Source organism: Crinia signifera, chromosome 4 (assembly GCF_055691185.1).
Source record: "Crinia signifera chromosome 4, ASM5569118v1, whole genome shotgun sequence".
Classification (NCBI taxonomy): domain Eukaryota; kingdom Metazoa; phylum Chordata; class Amphibia; order Anura; family Myobatrachidae; genus Crinia; species Crinia signifera.
This window is the reverse complement of record NC_139220.1, coordinates 285,707,839-285,718,859: the sequence shown is the minus strand read 5'-3', so window position 1 is coordinate 285,718,859 and position 11,021 is coordinate 285,707,839. Positions and strand designations below refer to the sequence as shown.

At 50.3% G+C, this 11,021-nt stretch overlaps 1 long non-coding RNA gene across 1 annotated transcript in view; it reads right to left on the bottom strand.

Annotated features, from left to right (window-relative positions):
- Positions 1-4,304: 4,304 nt before the first annotated feature.
- LOC146075541 (uncharacterized) overlaps positions 4,305-11,021 on the bottom strand; it is a 115,495-nt gene continuing 108,778 nt past the window's right edge. The window contains exon 5 of the long non-coding RNA XR_014473590.1: positions 4,305-5,113. This is a non-coding gene — a long non-coding RNA (uncharacterized LOC146075541). The remainder of the gene's footprint in view (positions 5,114-11,021) is intronic.

The following is an 11,021-nucleotide window of genomic DNA, read 5'->3' as shown; positions in this document are numbered from 1 at the left end:
TGCGTCTGAACCGCACCAAAGGCCCTATGATTAGAAATGGCGCCACCATCTCTACATTTCCCGACTTCGCCATCGAGGTGCAGAAGGAGAGGGCCTCTTTTGTCCCCGTGAAGCGCAGACTGCGAGAACTAGACCTTCAATACTCCATGCTGTTTCCGGCCCGGTTGCGGGTGGTGGCGGAGGGAGAGACCAAATTCTTCAACAGCCCTCGCGAGGCGGCAGCCTGGCTTGATAGATTTGCGCCTGGTGCTCGCCAGATGGCCCCGGCCTGATACCTTGCAGCAGCCAGAAGCAGGACTTGATCCTCACCTACCTAGCCACCTTTTTTCTTTTCATCTCCTATGAGCCCTCCAGGAGATCCCAAGACACAAGAGTGGTGCCGATGCTGCTGACTACCGTGAATATGATTAGAGCTGTGTTACATTTGACTTGATTTGCTATGCCTTATGCGGGGGAGGGGGGGGGGAGGGGGGGTGGTGGGGGGGAATTTTGACAAATGCTGTGTATGTTCTTTCTGCATAAATGTTGTTTTAGGCAAGTGTAGGTAATATACGGCCAGGGGGCCCCGATGCTCGTATTGGTAGCTATTAACTGACTGCTCCCATAGTTCGGTAGATATTGTGACCTTTTCTCGGTCTCTTTAGTTATTAGGGTTAGGGATATAAGTATGCCTAGGTTGGGGGAGGTATACAGGGAGGGGGTGTATTTTGTTGGGATTGTTTTTTCTATGTTTTCTTGCTTTTTCTTTCTCTTTCTTTCTATTAGTCATGCTAGGGGTTCTGACTCAATATGCATAACATTGGGGGGCGCGATGTTTATTCAGGTGATGGTTGTAGTTTACTCAGGTCCACAGGGTGGAGGCACTGCCACAACAGCTCCTTACGGCCCGCACCCTATAACTCAATATGACGCAACTTAATATTTTAGCCTGGAATGTCCGGGGGTTGAACGATAGAATTAAACGTTCCCTAGTGCTCAAGATGGTTAAGCAGTACGGTTCGGGCATCACCTGCCTGATTGAGACCCATCTCGAGGGAAACAGACTAATGTCACTACGCAAGCCCTGGGTGGGATGGGCATACCACAGCTCCCACACTACTCATTCCAGAGGGGTCTCAGTATTAATAAACAAGTCTGTACAATTTATGCTACTAGACGTGAAAACTGACCCACTGGGCAGGTACGTTTTTCTTCAATGCAAATTATACTCCCAGCCCTTCTTTATCCTCGCGGTCTACGTCCCCCCCCCCTTTAACTATGATGTTTTAAAACAAGCGGCTGCCTATGTGGCCCAATCTCCTGATACACCAGTCATATGTCTTGGGGATTTTAACAAACTAATGAATCAACGGCTAGACAGATGGTGGCCCCCTGACTCCGTCCCTACTGAAGACCGCCCCACAGCCTTTGCTAAATACGTAGAGTCAATTGGCTATAGGGACGCCTGGCGAATGAGGCACCCTGCGGTAGCCCAGTACTCCTGCTTTTCTAAGACTCACCACTCCTTCTCACGTATTGACCTGGCCCTCGTTACTCCCTCAGTACTGCCCAGACTCCAAAATATCTGCTATAAAGCGAGGGGCGTCTCAGACCACTCTCCTCTGATGCTGACGGTGGGGATGGAATGCCAGAGGGGACAGTCCTTTTGGAAGTTGCACCCCTCCTGGCTGCTGCAGCTTGGTGAGTCTCCGGACCTCCAGTCTTTGTGGGACGGGTACTTTGACATAAACACAGGCACAGCCCCTGCCCCGATAGTGTGGGAGGCATTCAAGGCTTACCTGCGGGGCACCCTTATATCTAAAATTGCCTCTGTTAAACGAACACACAAAGCAAAGGGTGCGGAGTTGGGGGACGAATGTCGGAGCACAGAGATTACACACTTAGAGGAGGGATCGGAGGAGTCCAGGGTAAAATGGGAGCTAGCGCAGAGTACCTGGGTCTCCCATCTGGAGGACCGTAACGCTCGTAGCCTGTTATTCAAATCCCACAAACTGTACATGAATGCTGACAAAACAGGCAGCCTCCTGGCTCACCTGGTTTACCTGGACCGCCCTGCCAACTCTGTAGCCCAAATATTTGATTCTGATGGGGTAATGAGGACATCCCCGAGGGAAATAGCAGATGTATTTCTTGACTTCTATAAGGAGCTGTACCGTTCACGCCTAAGATGCTCGCAGGGGGAACTCACCGACTATTTAGGCCGTATTGACCTACCCTCACTGTCCGAGGAGGCTAGATCTTCCCTCGAGGCACCTATTACAGTTACTGAGATAGAGACAGCGATCCGGTCATTCCCCGGGGGTAAGGCCCCGGGGGTAGATGGGATCCCAGTGGAGCTGTACAGGACGCACCTAGACTCGTTTGCCCCTAAACTTTTGAAGTTATTTAACGATCTTTTTGACCTTAATGTCCTACCGGACTCTATGTCTGAGGCCGTTATAGTAGTTATACCTAAGCCCGGGAAAGACCCTGAGCGCCCTGACTCATACAGACCTATTTCCCTGATCACCACAGACGTTAAGATATTGGCGAAGGTCCTGGCTATTCGGCTAAATAGTGTAATACTGTCCATTATTCACCCGGATCAAACCGGCTTTATGCCAGGTATGTCCACCGGTATTAATTTAAGACGGCTGTTCACACATATTCAGGCCACCCATGCTGAGGAAGTGTACTCTGCCATTGTTTCATTCGACGCAAATAAGGCCTTCGACTCAGTTGAATGGCCTTATCTATGGCAGGTAATGAAACGTATGGGCTTCGGTCCACAATACTTAAGCTGGGTCCAATTGTTATATATCCGCCCGATGGCCAGGGTCTCTGTCAATAGCCATGTCTCACCTCCCTTTGCGCTAGGAAGGGGTACTAGACAGGGATGCCCCCTTTCCCCTGGTCTTTTCGCTATAGCTATTGAACCGCTTGCCTGCATTCTTAGGACACACAGAGACATAGTTGGGCTCCAATTGGGTCAGAGGACGGACACAGTGGCACTCTATGCTGATGACCTACTTCTTTTTTTAAAAGATTATAGACTGTCTGTACCGATCGCCCTGCAACTGATGAAGGACTTTGGCAGTTTCTCCGGTCTCACTGTGAACTGGTCCAAGTCCTCCATAATGCCCCTGCGAGGCCCACCACCATTGGCCATGGACACGCCTCTCCCACTTAGCTGGGTATCCCACTTCAAATACCTGGGGATTATTATCACTAATACTAGTCAGGACTTTATACCTAGGAACCTGGATCCACTGCTGTCCGTTGTCAAAGACAAACTGTCGGTATGGACCAAGTTGCCCCTAAACGTTATTGGCAGGGTCAATTTGGTTAAAATGATCCTACAGCCTAAAATAACATATGTCCTAAACCAGTCCCCGGTGTACGTGCCTGCCTCCTTTTTCAGACACCTAAATAGTCTACTGTCTTCATTGATATGGGCCAATAAACGCCCCAGAATCAGTATCAGCACTCTTACTAGGCCACGGACAGATGGGGGTCTGGCTTTACCACAGTTCAGACTGTACTATTATGCTGGCCAGTTCTCGCATCTAAGGCACTGGGCGCAAGACACTGATCAGAGTTCGCTCCCGACCACATTCCTACACCAAATATATCCCGACATCACACCCATGCAGCTACTATTGGGTGGGAGGATACCCCGGGGTGCCCCTCCTCTGGTGGTTCAAGCCATCAAGATCTGGCAGGAGGCCCAATCATTGATGGGATACACGGCTATAGATCCTGGAGCTCCCCTCTGGCATTCTACCAAATTACCTGAACTTGCTTGTCTGTCGGGTAGGAGTCTGTGGTCGTCTGGGGGAGTGGTGACGATTGGACAACTGTATGAGGCAGCTGTGTTGAAGTCCTTCCAGCAGCTAAGGGAGGAGTTTGGGCTGCCCGGGGTGCACTTCTTTAGGTACCTGCAGCTGCGCCACGCCTTAAATACCCAGTTTACCAACGGCCCCCCTGAGCTGCTAGCCTCCCCGGCAAAGATTTTCCTGGCTAATCTCGGACAGGTCAAGACCATCTCTCTGGCCTATTCATTTCTACTATCCTTCTTACATAAAGATTCGCTCCCCGCCCTTAAGACCAAATGGGAGATTGATGTGGGTGCCTTTGAGGAGGAGGAGTGGGAGGAGACACTGGCGTCACCACGTTATGCCACGGTCTCCGCAAGATTTCAACAAGTTCAACTATTTATCATACACAGAACGTATCTCACTCCATCTACTCTGGTTAAATTCGGTGGACGGGCCTCTTCGGCCTGCCCAAAGTGCGGCTCCACACAGGGGAACCTGTGGCACCTCCTCTGGGAATGTCCTCTGGTTAACTCATTTTGGGTGACGGTTAGGTCGGTCATTACATCCACGGGAATATCTGGGCAAGCCCTGACTCCCAAGATGTGTATTTTGGGTAGTAAAGCAAATACGTCACTAAATAATACGGAAGGACAATACGTGACCAATTTGTGTTCCCTAGCTAAAGTCGTTATAGCTAGGCATTGGATGGCTAGCCTGGGACCCACGGTAATGGAATGGAAAGCTCTGGTTAACACCACAGTACAGCACGAAAAATATGTATACATGTCTCGGGGCACCCTCCCTAAATTTGACAAGATATGGGGCAGGTGGCTGGAGTCTCCGCACTCTGCACATGTTTGATGGTGTGGGGCTTGGGTGCAGTGTTGACTGTGGACGCTGATAACCATATCGCTCATACTCATCTAAGAACTGCTCAACCTATGAGTGTACACTGGTCTGCCACCCTGAATGGGACTGAACCCCTAATATGTGCACCCATTCGTGACTAATGATCTCTCTTCTTTCTCTATTTCTTCATCTTTATTTCTCTCCTCTCCTCTTCTATTGTTAGTTCTCTTAAGGTTTATTTCAAAATCAACAAAGAAAATCAATATTGCTACTCAGTCAGAACAGAAGGGCGATATCATCTCCTCTCTCTTCTTTTATTCAATTGATTCTACAATGTATTTTGATATATATTTAGATGTTGACACTGTATGTGAATGCAATGTACGTTTTAACATTATATGCTTGACTTGGATTGACCGATTCACGTGCACAAAGTCTGATCTGCTGTTCTGTTCTGTATTTACGACCTGCAAAATAAAAATACTCTATTAAAAAAAAAAATAATAGTGGTATGTGGGCAAGACATTGATAAAAGTTGTGGCGCTGGTGCAGAGGGCAGTGGGGAAACCTGCAGTGCGGCAGCCAGGGCCGGATTTCCCACCTAGGGGCGGTACCTGCTTGTGGTGGTACAGGATCCCCCATTGTCACGGGGGTACGTGAAATGCGGGAGCGGGGGCCGCGGTGGTCCGCTGGGGGGTGGAATTGCCGGAAGGGGGTCTGGGGGGTCTGCAAATTGTGGGAGGGGGGGTGGTGTGTGGGGATCCGCGGTTAGCGGGAGGGGGCGGGGGTCCGCAAATCGTGGGCAGGGGAGCGGGGGGGCTTGAATCATGGGAAGGGGGGTCCGCAAATTGCGGGAGGGGGGTTGTCGGGGTTAGTGAATTGCGGGAGGGGGGTTGCGGAGGTCCGTGAATTGCGGGAGGGGCGCGTGGGGTGCCGTGAGTCAAGGGGGGGTGGTGCGGGGGTCCGTGAATCACAGGAGGGGTCATGAATCGCAGGAGGGGGGGGGGCGTGGGGGGTTCCGAATCGCAGGAGGGGGGGTGTGGGGGGTTGCCGTGAATTGTATGAGGGGGGCGTGAATCAAGGGAGGGTGGGCGCAGGGGGGTGGTGCGAGGGTCCGTGAATCGCGGGAGGGGGCATGAATCGCGGGAGGGGGGGTCGTGGGGGGTTCCGAATCGCAGGAAGGGGGGTATGGGGTGTGCCGTGAATTGTGTGAGGGGGGCATGAATCGCGGGAGGGGGGGTCCCCGAATGTGTGAATTACGGGGCGGTGGCAAATCGCGAGAGGTGCCGAGGGGGCCCGCAAATCGCGGGAGGGGGGCGCTACGGGGGGTTTCGTGAATCGCGGGAGGGGGGGTCGTGGGGGGTTGCGAATCGCAGGAAGGGGGGTGTGGGGGGTGCCGTGAATTGCGTGAGGGGGGCATGAATCGCGGGAGGTGGGGTCCCCGAATGTGTGAATTAGGGGGCGGTCGCAAATCGCGAGAAGTGCCGAGGGGGCCCGCAAATCGCGGGAGGGGGGCGCTACGGGGGGTTCCGTGAATCGCGGGAGGGGGCGGCGCGAATTGCGGGAGGGGGGTCGCAAATCACAGTGGGGGGGGGGGTGGTTGCCGTGAATCGCGGGAGGGGGGGTCGCGGGGGGCCCTTTTAATGCCGGGAGGGGGGGTCGCAGGGGTCCGGCGAATCGCGGGAGGGGAGGATGCAGGGGTCCTGCGAATCGCGGGAGGGGGCTCGCGGGAGGGGTCGCTGGGGTCCCGCGATTTGCGGGAGGGTCGCGGGGGTCCCGCGTTTCGCGGGAGGGGGTGGTCGCGGAGGTCCAGCGAATCGCGGGAGGGGGTGGTCGGGTCTGGGATGGATATTAGACAGCACTTACATCGACAGCCATGACATCGACACCATTAGTTCGACAGCTCAATAGGTCGACATGGTTTTAGGTCTACATACCATTAGGTCGACATGGCATTATGTCGACAGCTCATTAGGTCGACAGCTCATTAGGTCGACATGTTTTTAGGTCGACACTGCCATTAGGTCGACAGAGTCTATGTTGACAGTCAAAAGGTCTAAATGGGTTTTTTCACTGTTTTTTTGGCCGAAATGTCGACACAGTCGACATGGACACAGTTTGAAGTGTACCGCAGCCGCTCGCTATGCTTCGGGCACGGTGCCTCGCTGCGCTCGGCACACTATTTTATTCTCCCACCACGCCCTAGTGGATAGTAGGGCATGAAATACCGCCTGTCGGCACATGTCGGCTCAATAAACAGTGAAAAAACCCATGTCGACCTTTTGACTGTCGACATAGACACTGTCGGCCTAATGGCAGTGTCGACCTAAAAACATGTCGACCTAATGAGCTGTCGACCTAATGAGCTGTCGACCTAATGAGCTGTCGACATAATGACATGTCGACATAATGGTATGTCGACCTAAAACCATGTCGACCTATTGAGCTGTCGAACTAATGGTGTCGATGTAATGGCTGTCGATGTAAGTGCTGTCTAACAATAGTCCGGATACCGGGGTGGTCGCGGGGGTCCCGCGAATTGCGGGAGGGGGGTCGCGGGGGTCCCGCGAATCGCGGGAGGGGGGGTCGCGGGGGTCCCGTGAATCGCGGGAGGGGGGGTCGCGGGGGTCCCGCGAATCGCGGGAGGGGGGGTCGCGGGGGTCCCGCGAATCGCGGGAGGGGGGGTAGCGGGGGTCCCGCGAATCGCGGGAGGGGGGTAGCGGAGGAGAAGATATCTTATTCGAAGACAGATCTAAAAAAGGCCGTAACTTCCCGGTCCACAAGGTGATGAAAGACCTGATATCTAAGGAGTGGTCCAATATTGAGAAAAGACAAGGTAAACTATCTAGAGTCGACCGTATGTACCCGGTGAAGGACGACCTTTTTCTAAAGTGGTGTGAGCTGCCAAAGGTGGACGCGGCAGTGGCCGAACTAACATCAAGAACGACCATTCCGCTGGAAGACGGGGCCTCATTCAAGGACCCTATGGACAGAAGAATGGAGGGTTCCTTCCGAAAACTACATTTTTCTGCGGCTGTGTCACTAAAAACAGGAGTATCGGTGGCCTCAGTAGCCAGAGCTTTGAGATTGTGGAGTGCGTCGCTACATAATGATATTGAAGACAAGATCTCCAAGCAGTACTTGCTTAAGTAACTATAGATGATGCAAAAAGCCATAGACTTCATTTGTGAGGCATCACTGGATACAGTCTCGTTCGCTGCAAGATCGATGGCGGCAGGTGTATCAGCGAGAAGAGCATTATGGCTAAGGTCATGGTCAGCAGATGCACACTCAAAAAATAGATTGGTCTCTCTTCCTTTCGAGGGATCACAGCTATTTGGTTCAAAACTAGATGCGTTAATACACAGGATAACAGGCGGAAAATCTCTCAGATTGCCACAGGAGAAAAGAAATAAATTTCAGTTCCAGAATCCAGCAAAGCTTCAATATAGAGCGGCAAGAGGCTACAGACCAGGAAGACCGTATAATCAAAGGGGATCCTTTCAGTCTTCTAAGCAGTCCTTTCGGCAGAACTTCAGGAGAGGGCCCAGGCAATGACAATCACAGTGGTCCTTGTGTAGGAGCTCGTCTGTTCCAGTTTTCGAGCGTTTGGGAAAATACCATTCAAGACAGATGGGTACTGAAGATTCTGCAAGATGGATACGCGATAGAATTCCTACATATTCCAAGAAGAAATCGCTTTTGGACATCGAGAGAACCAAAAGCTCGATTAGAAAAGAAAGAATTACAGAAAATTATATCCCAATTGTTATGCATAAAAGCTATAGAACCGGTAGAAGAACAACAGGAGAAGAAAGGCTTTTACTCAAATCTCTTTCTAGTAAAAAAGAGCACAGGAGGGTATTGCACCATCCTGGACCTAAAGAAATTGAACTCATACGTGAATGTGAAAAAATTCAGAATGGAGACACAAAAATCGATACTAGCAGGGGTCGAGATGGGAGATTTTATGGTATCACTGGACTTAAAAGATGCATATTACCACATCCCAGTCAGGCATCAAGACAGGAGGTTTCTAAGATTCTGTGTAATGAAACAACATTTCCAGTTCACATGTCTTCCTTTCGGATTGGCCACGTCGCCTCGAGTCTTCACGAAAGTCCTGATCACATTGGTAGCATCCCTAAGAATGAAGAATATTCGTATTTGGCCGTACCTGGACGATCTACTAATCGCAGCATCATCGGAAAGAAAGATCCAGGAAGATCTAGCAATAGTGATTACATCATTAGAAGAACACGGTTGGATAATAAACTTCCAAAAGAGCCAGATGCAGCCATCAAGGTCCATTCAATTCTTAGGGCTGATAATAGACTCCAGAAAATTCGAAGTCAAACTGTCAAAAGAGCGATGTCAAAAGATAAGACAGAGTGCCAAAGAACTGATACAATCAAGTCATGTACCTCTAAGAACATGTCTAAAGATGCTGGGTATGATGATGTCTTCTATAGGGACAGTACCTTGGGCTCACTGGAGGCTCAGAACCCTCCAATGGGCCATTCTTCCTTATATCAAAGAGAGAACAGCGCTAGAGACAAATATAAAACTGTCACAGCAAGTAAAAGAGTCGCTCAGATGGTGGAAAGAAGCAGAAATAGAGAGAAGAGCGGTGTCTCTTTCCCTTCCTCAATTCCTAGTGGTTACAACCGATGCAAGTTCGTCGGGCTGGGGAGCTCACATGGCGCATCAAACGACCCAAGGGACATGGACAAGGGCAGAGAGTCTCAAGTCTTCCAACTGGAGAGAGACGGAAGCGGTGTGGAGAACGATAAAGCACTTCTATCGGGAAGTTCAAGGAAAACATTTGAGGGTTTTTTCAGACAACCTCACAGTGGTCTCACATCTAAATCACCAAGGCGGGACAAGAAGCAAGGACCTCATGTCAGTTATCTCGAAGATTATGACGTGGGCAGAAGAAAAAGTTCTCTCACTGACCGCAGTCTTCGTTCCAGGGAAAGACAACACAGTGGCAGATTTCCTGAGCAGAAGCAAGATCTCACCCGGAGAATGGGAGCTGGATACAAAGGTATTCCAGCACATAACTGCAACATTAGGGAAGCCAGACATAGACTAATGGCATCAAACTCCAACAAAAAGGTAGAGACATTTTATTCAAGGTATTATCATCATCAGACATCTGCAGTAGACGCTTTCTCAGTTCCTTGGAACTTTCGTCTGGGATATGTTTTTCCCCCCTTCCCACTGATTCACAGGGTGTTAAAAAAGATTATAGAGGATCAAGTGACAGTAATTGTGATCCTGCCATTTTGGCCGAGAAGGTCATGGTTCGCCACAGTCCTGAAGTTAGCCATTCAAGAACCCCTGACTCTGCCGAGCATACCGAACCTACTGCACCAAGGTCCAGTTCTGTTTCAAGATCCAGGAAAATTAGCTCTGAAGGCATGGAAATTGAGAGGGGGCTACTAAAAAGCAGAGGACTGTCGGACCAAGTGGTCAGTCTACTATTAAAAGCCAGGAAAGAGGTTTCATCGCTGGTGTATTAGAGTCTGGCAAGCCTTTATTCATTGTAAAGGGTCGGCTATTGACATAGAACAGTCATCCACAGCCCAGGTCCTGCAGTTCCTGTACTTAGGTTTTGACTCAGGGTTGGCAACATCCACATTGAAAGTTAAAATTTCAGCTCTCAGCGTCCTACTCAATAAAAAATTGGCTGAAGAGGACCTGATAAGAAAGTTCTGCAACGCAGTCAAAAGACTACGCCCGTCAGTGAGGTCATTGGTAGCTCCCTGGGACCTCAATATGATATTGAAAGCTCTGACAAAAGAACCATTTGAGCCCTTACAGGAAGTCCATATGAAGTATATGAACTGGAAAATATTGTTCTTAGTGGCTGTCACTTCCGCTAGAAGGATCAGTGAGTTACAAGCTCTTTACACTGAGGAGCCTTACTTAAGAATATTTCCGGACAGGGTGGTGTTACGCACACATCCCGATTTCCTACCTAAGGTAGTAAGTACCTTCCATCTCAACCAAGAGATAACTCTTCCAGCTTTCTACCCTGAACCAAAGGGAGAAATGGAAGAAGAATGGCATACCCTTGACTTAGTGAGAAGTATCACGATCTACATGGATCGAGTCAAGGAGATAAGAAAGTCAAAAAATGTATTCATAATCACAGAAGGGGCAAAGAAGAGGATGTCTCCTTCAAAAGACCATGTCAAGGTGGATCCGCGAGCTCATTTCGTTTGTCTACAAACAAGAAGGACAAGAAGTTCCAGGTATCATAAAGGCACACTCCACTCGGGCCATGGCGACCTCATGGGCAAGGAAGGCGCAGGCTTCGGTGAAGGATATCTGCAATGCAGCAACCTGGAAGTCGATACACACGTTTTC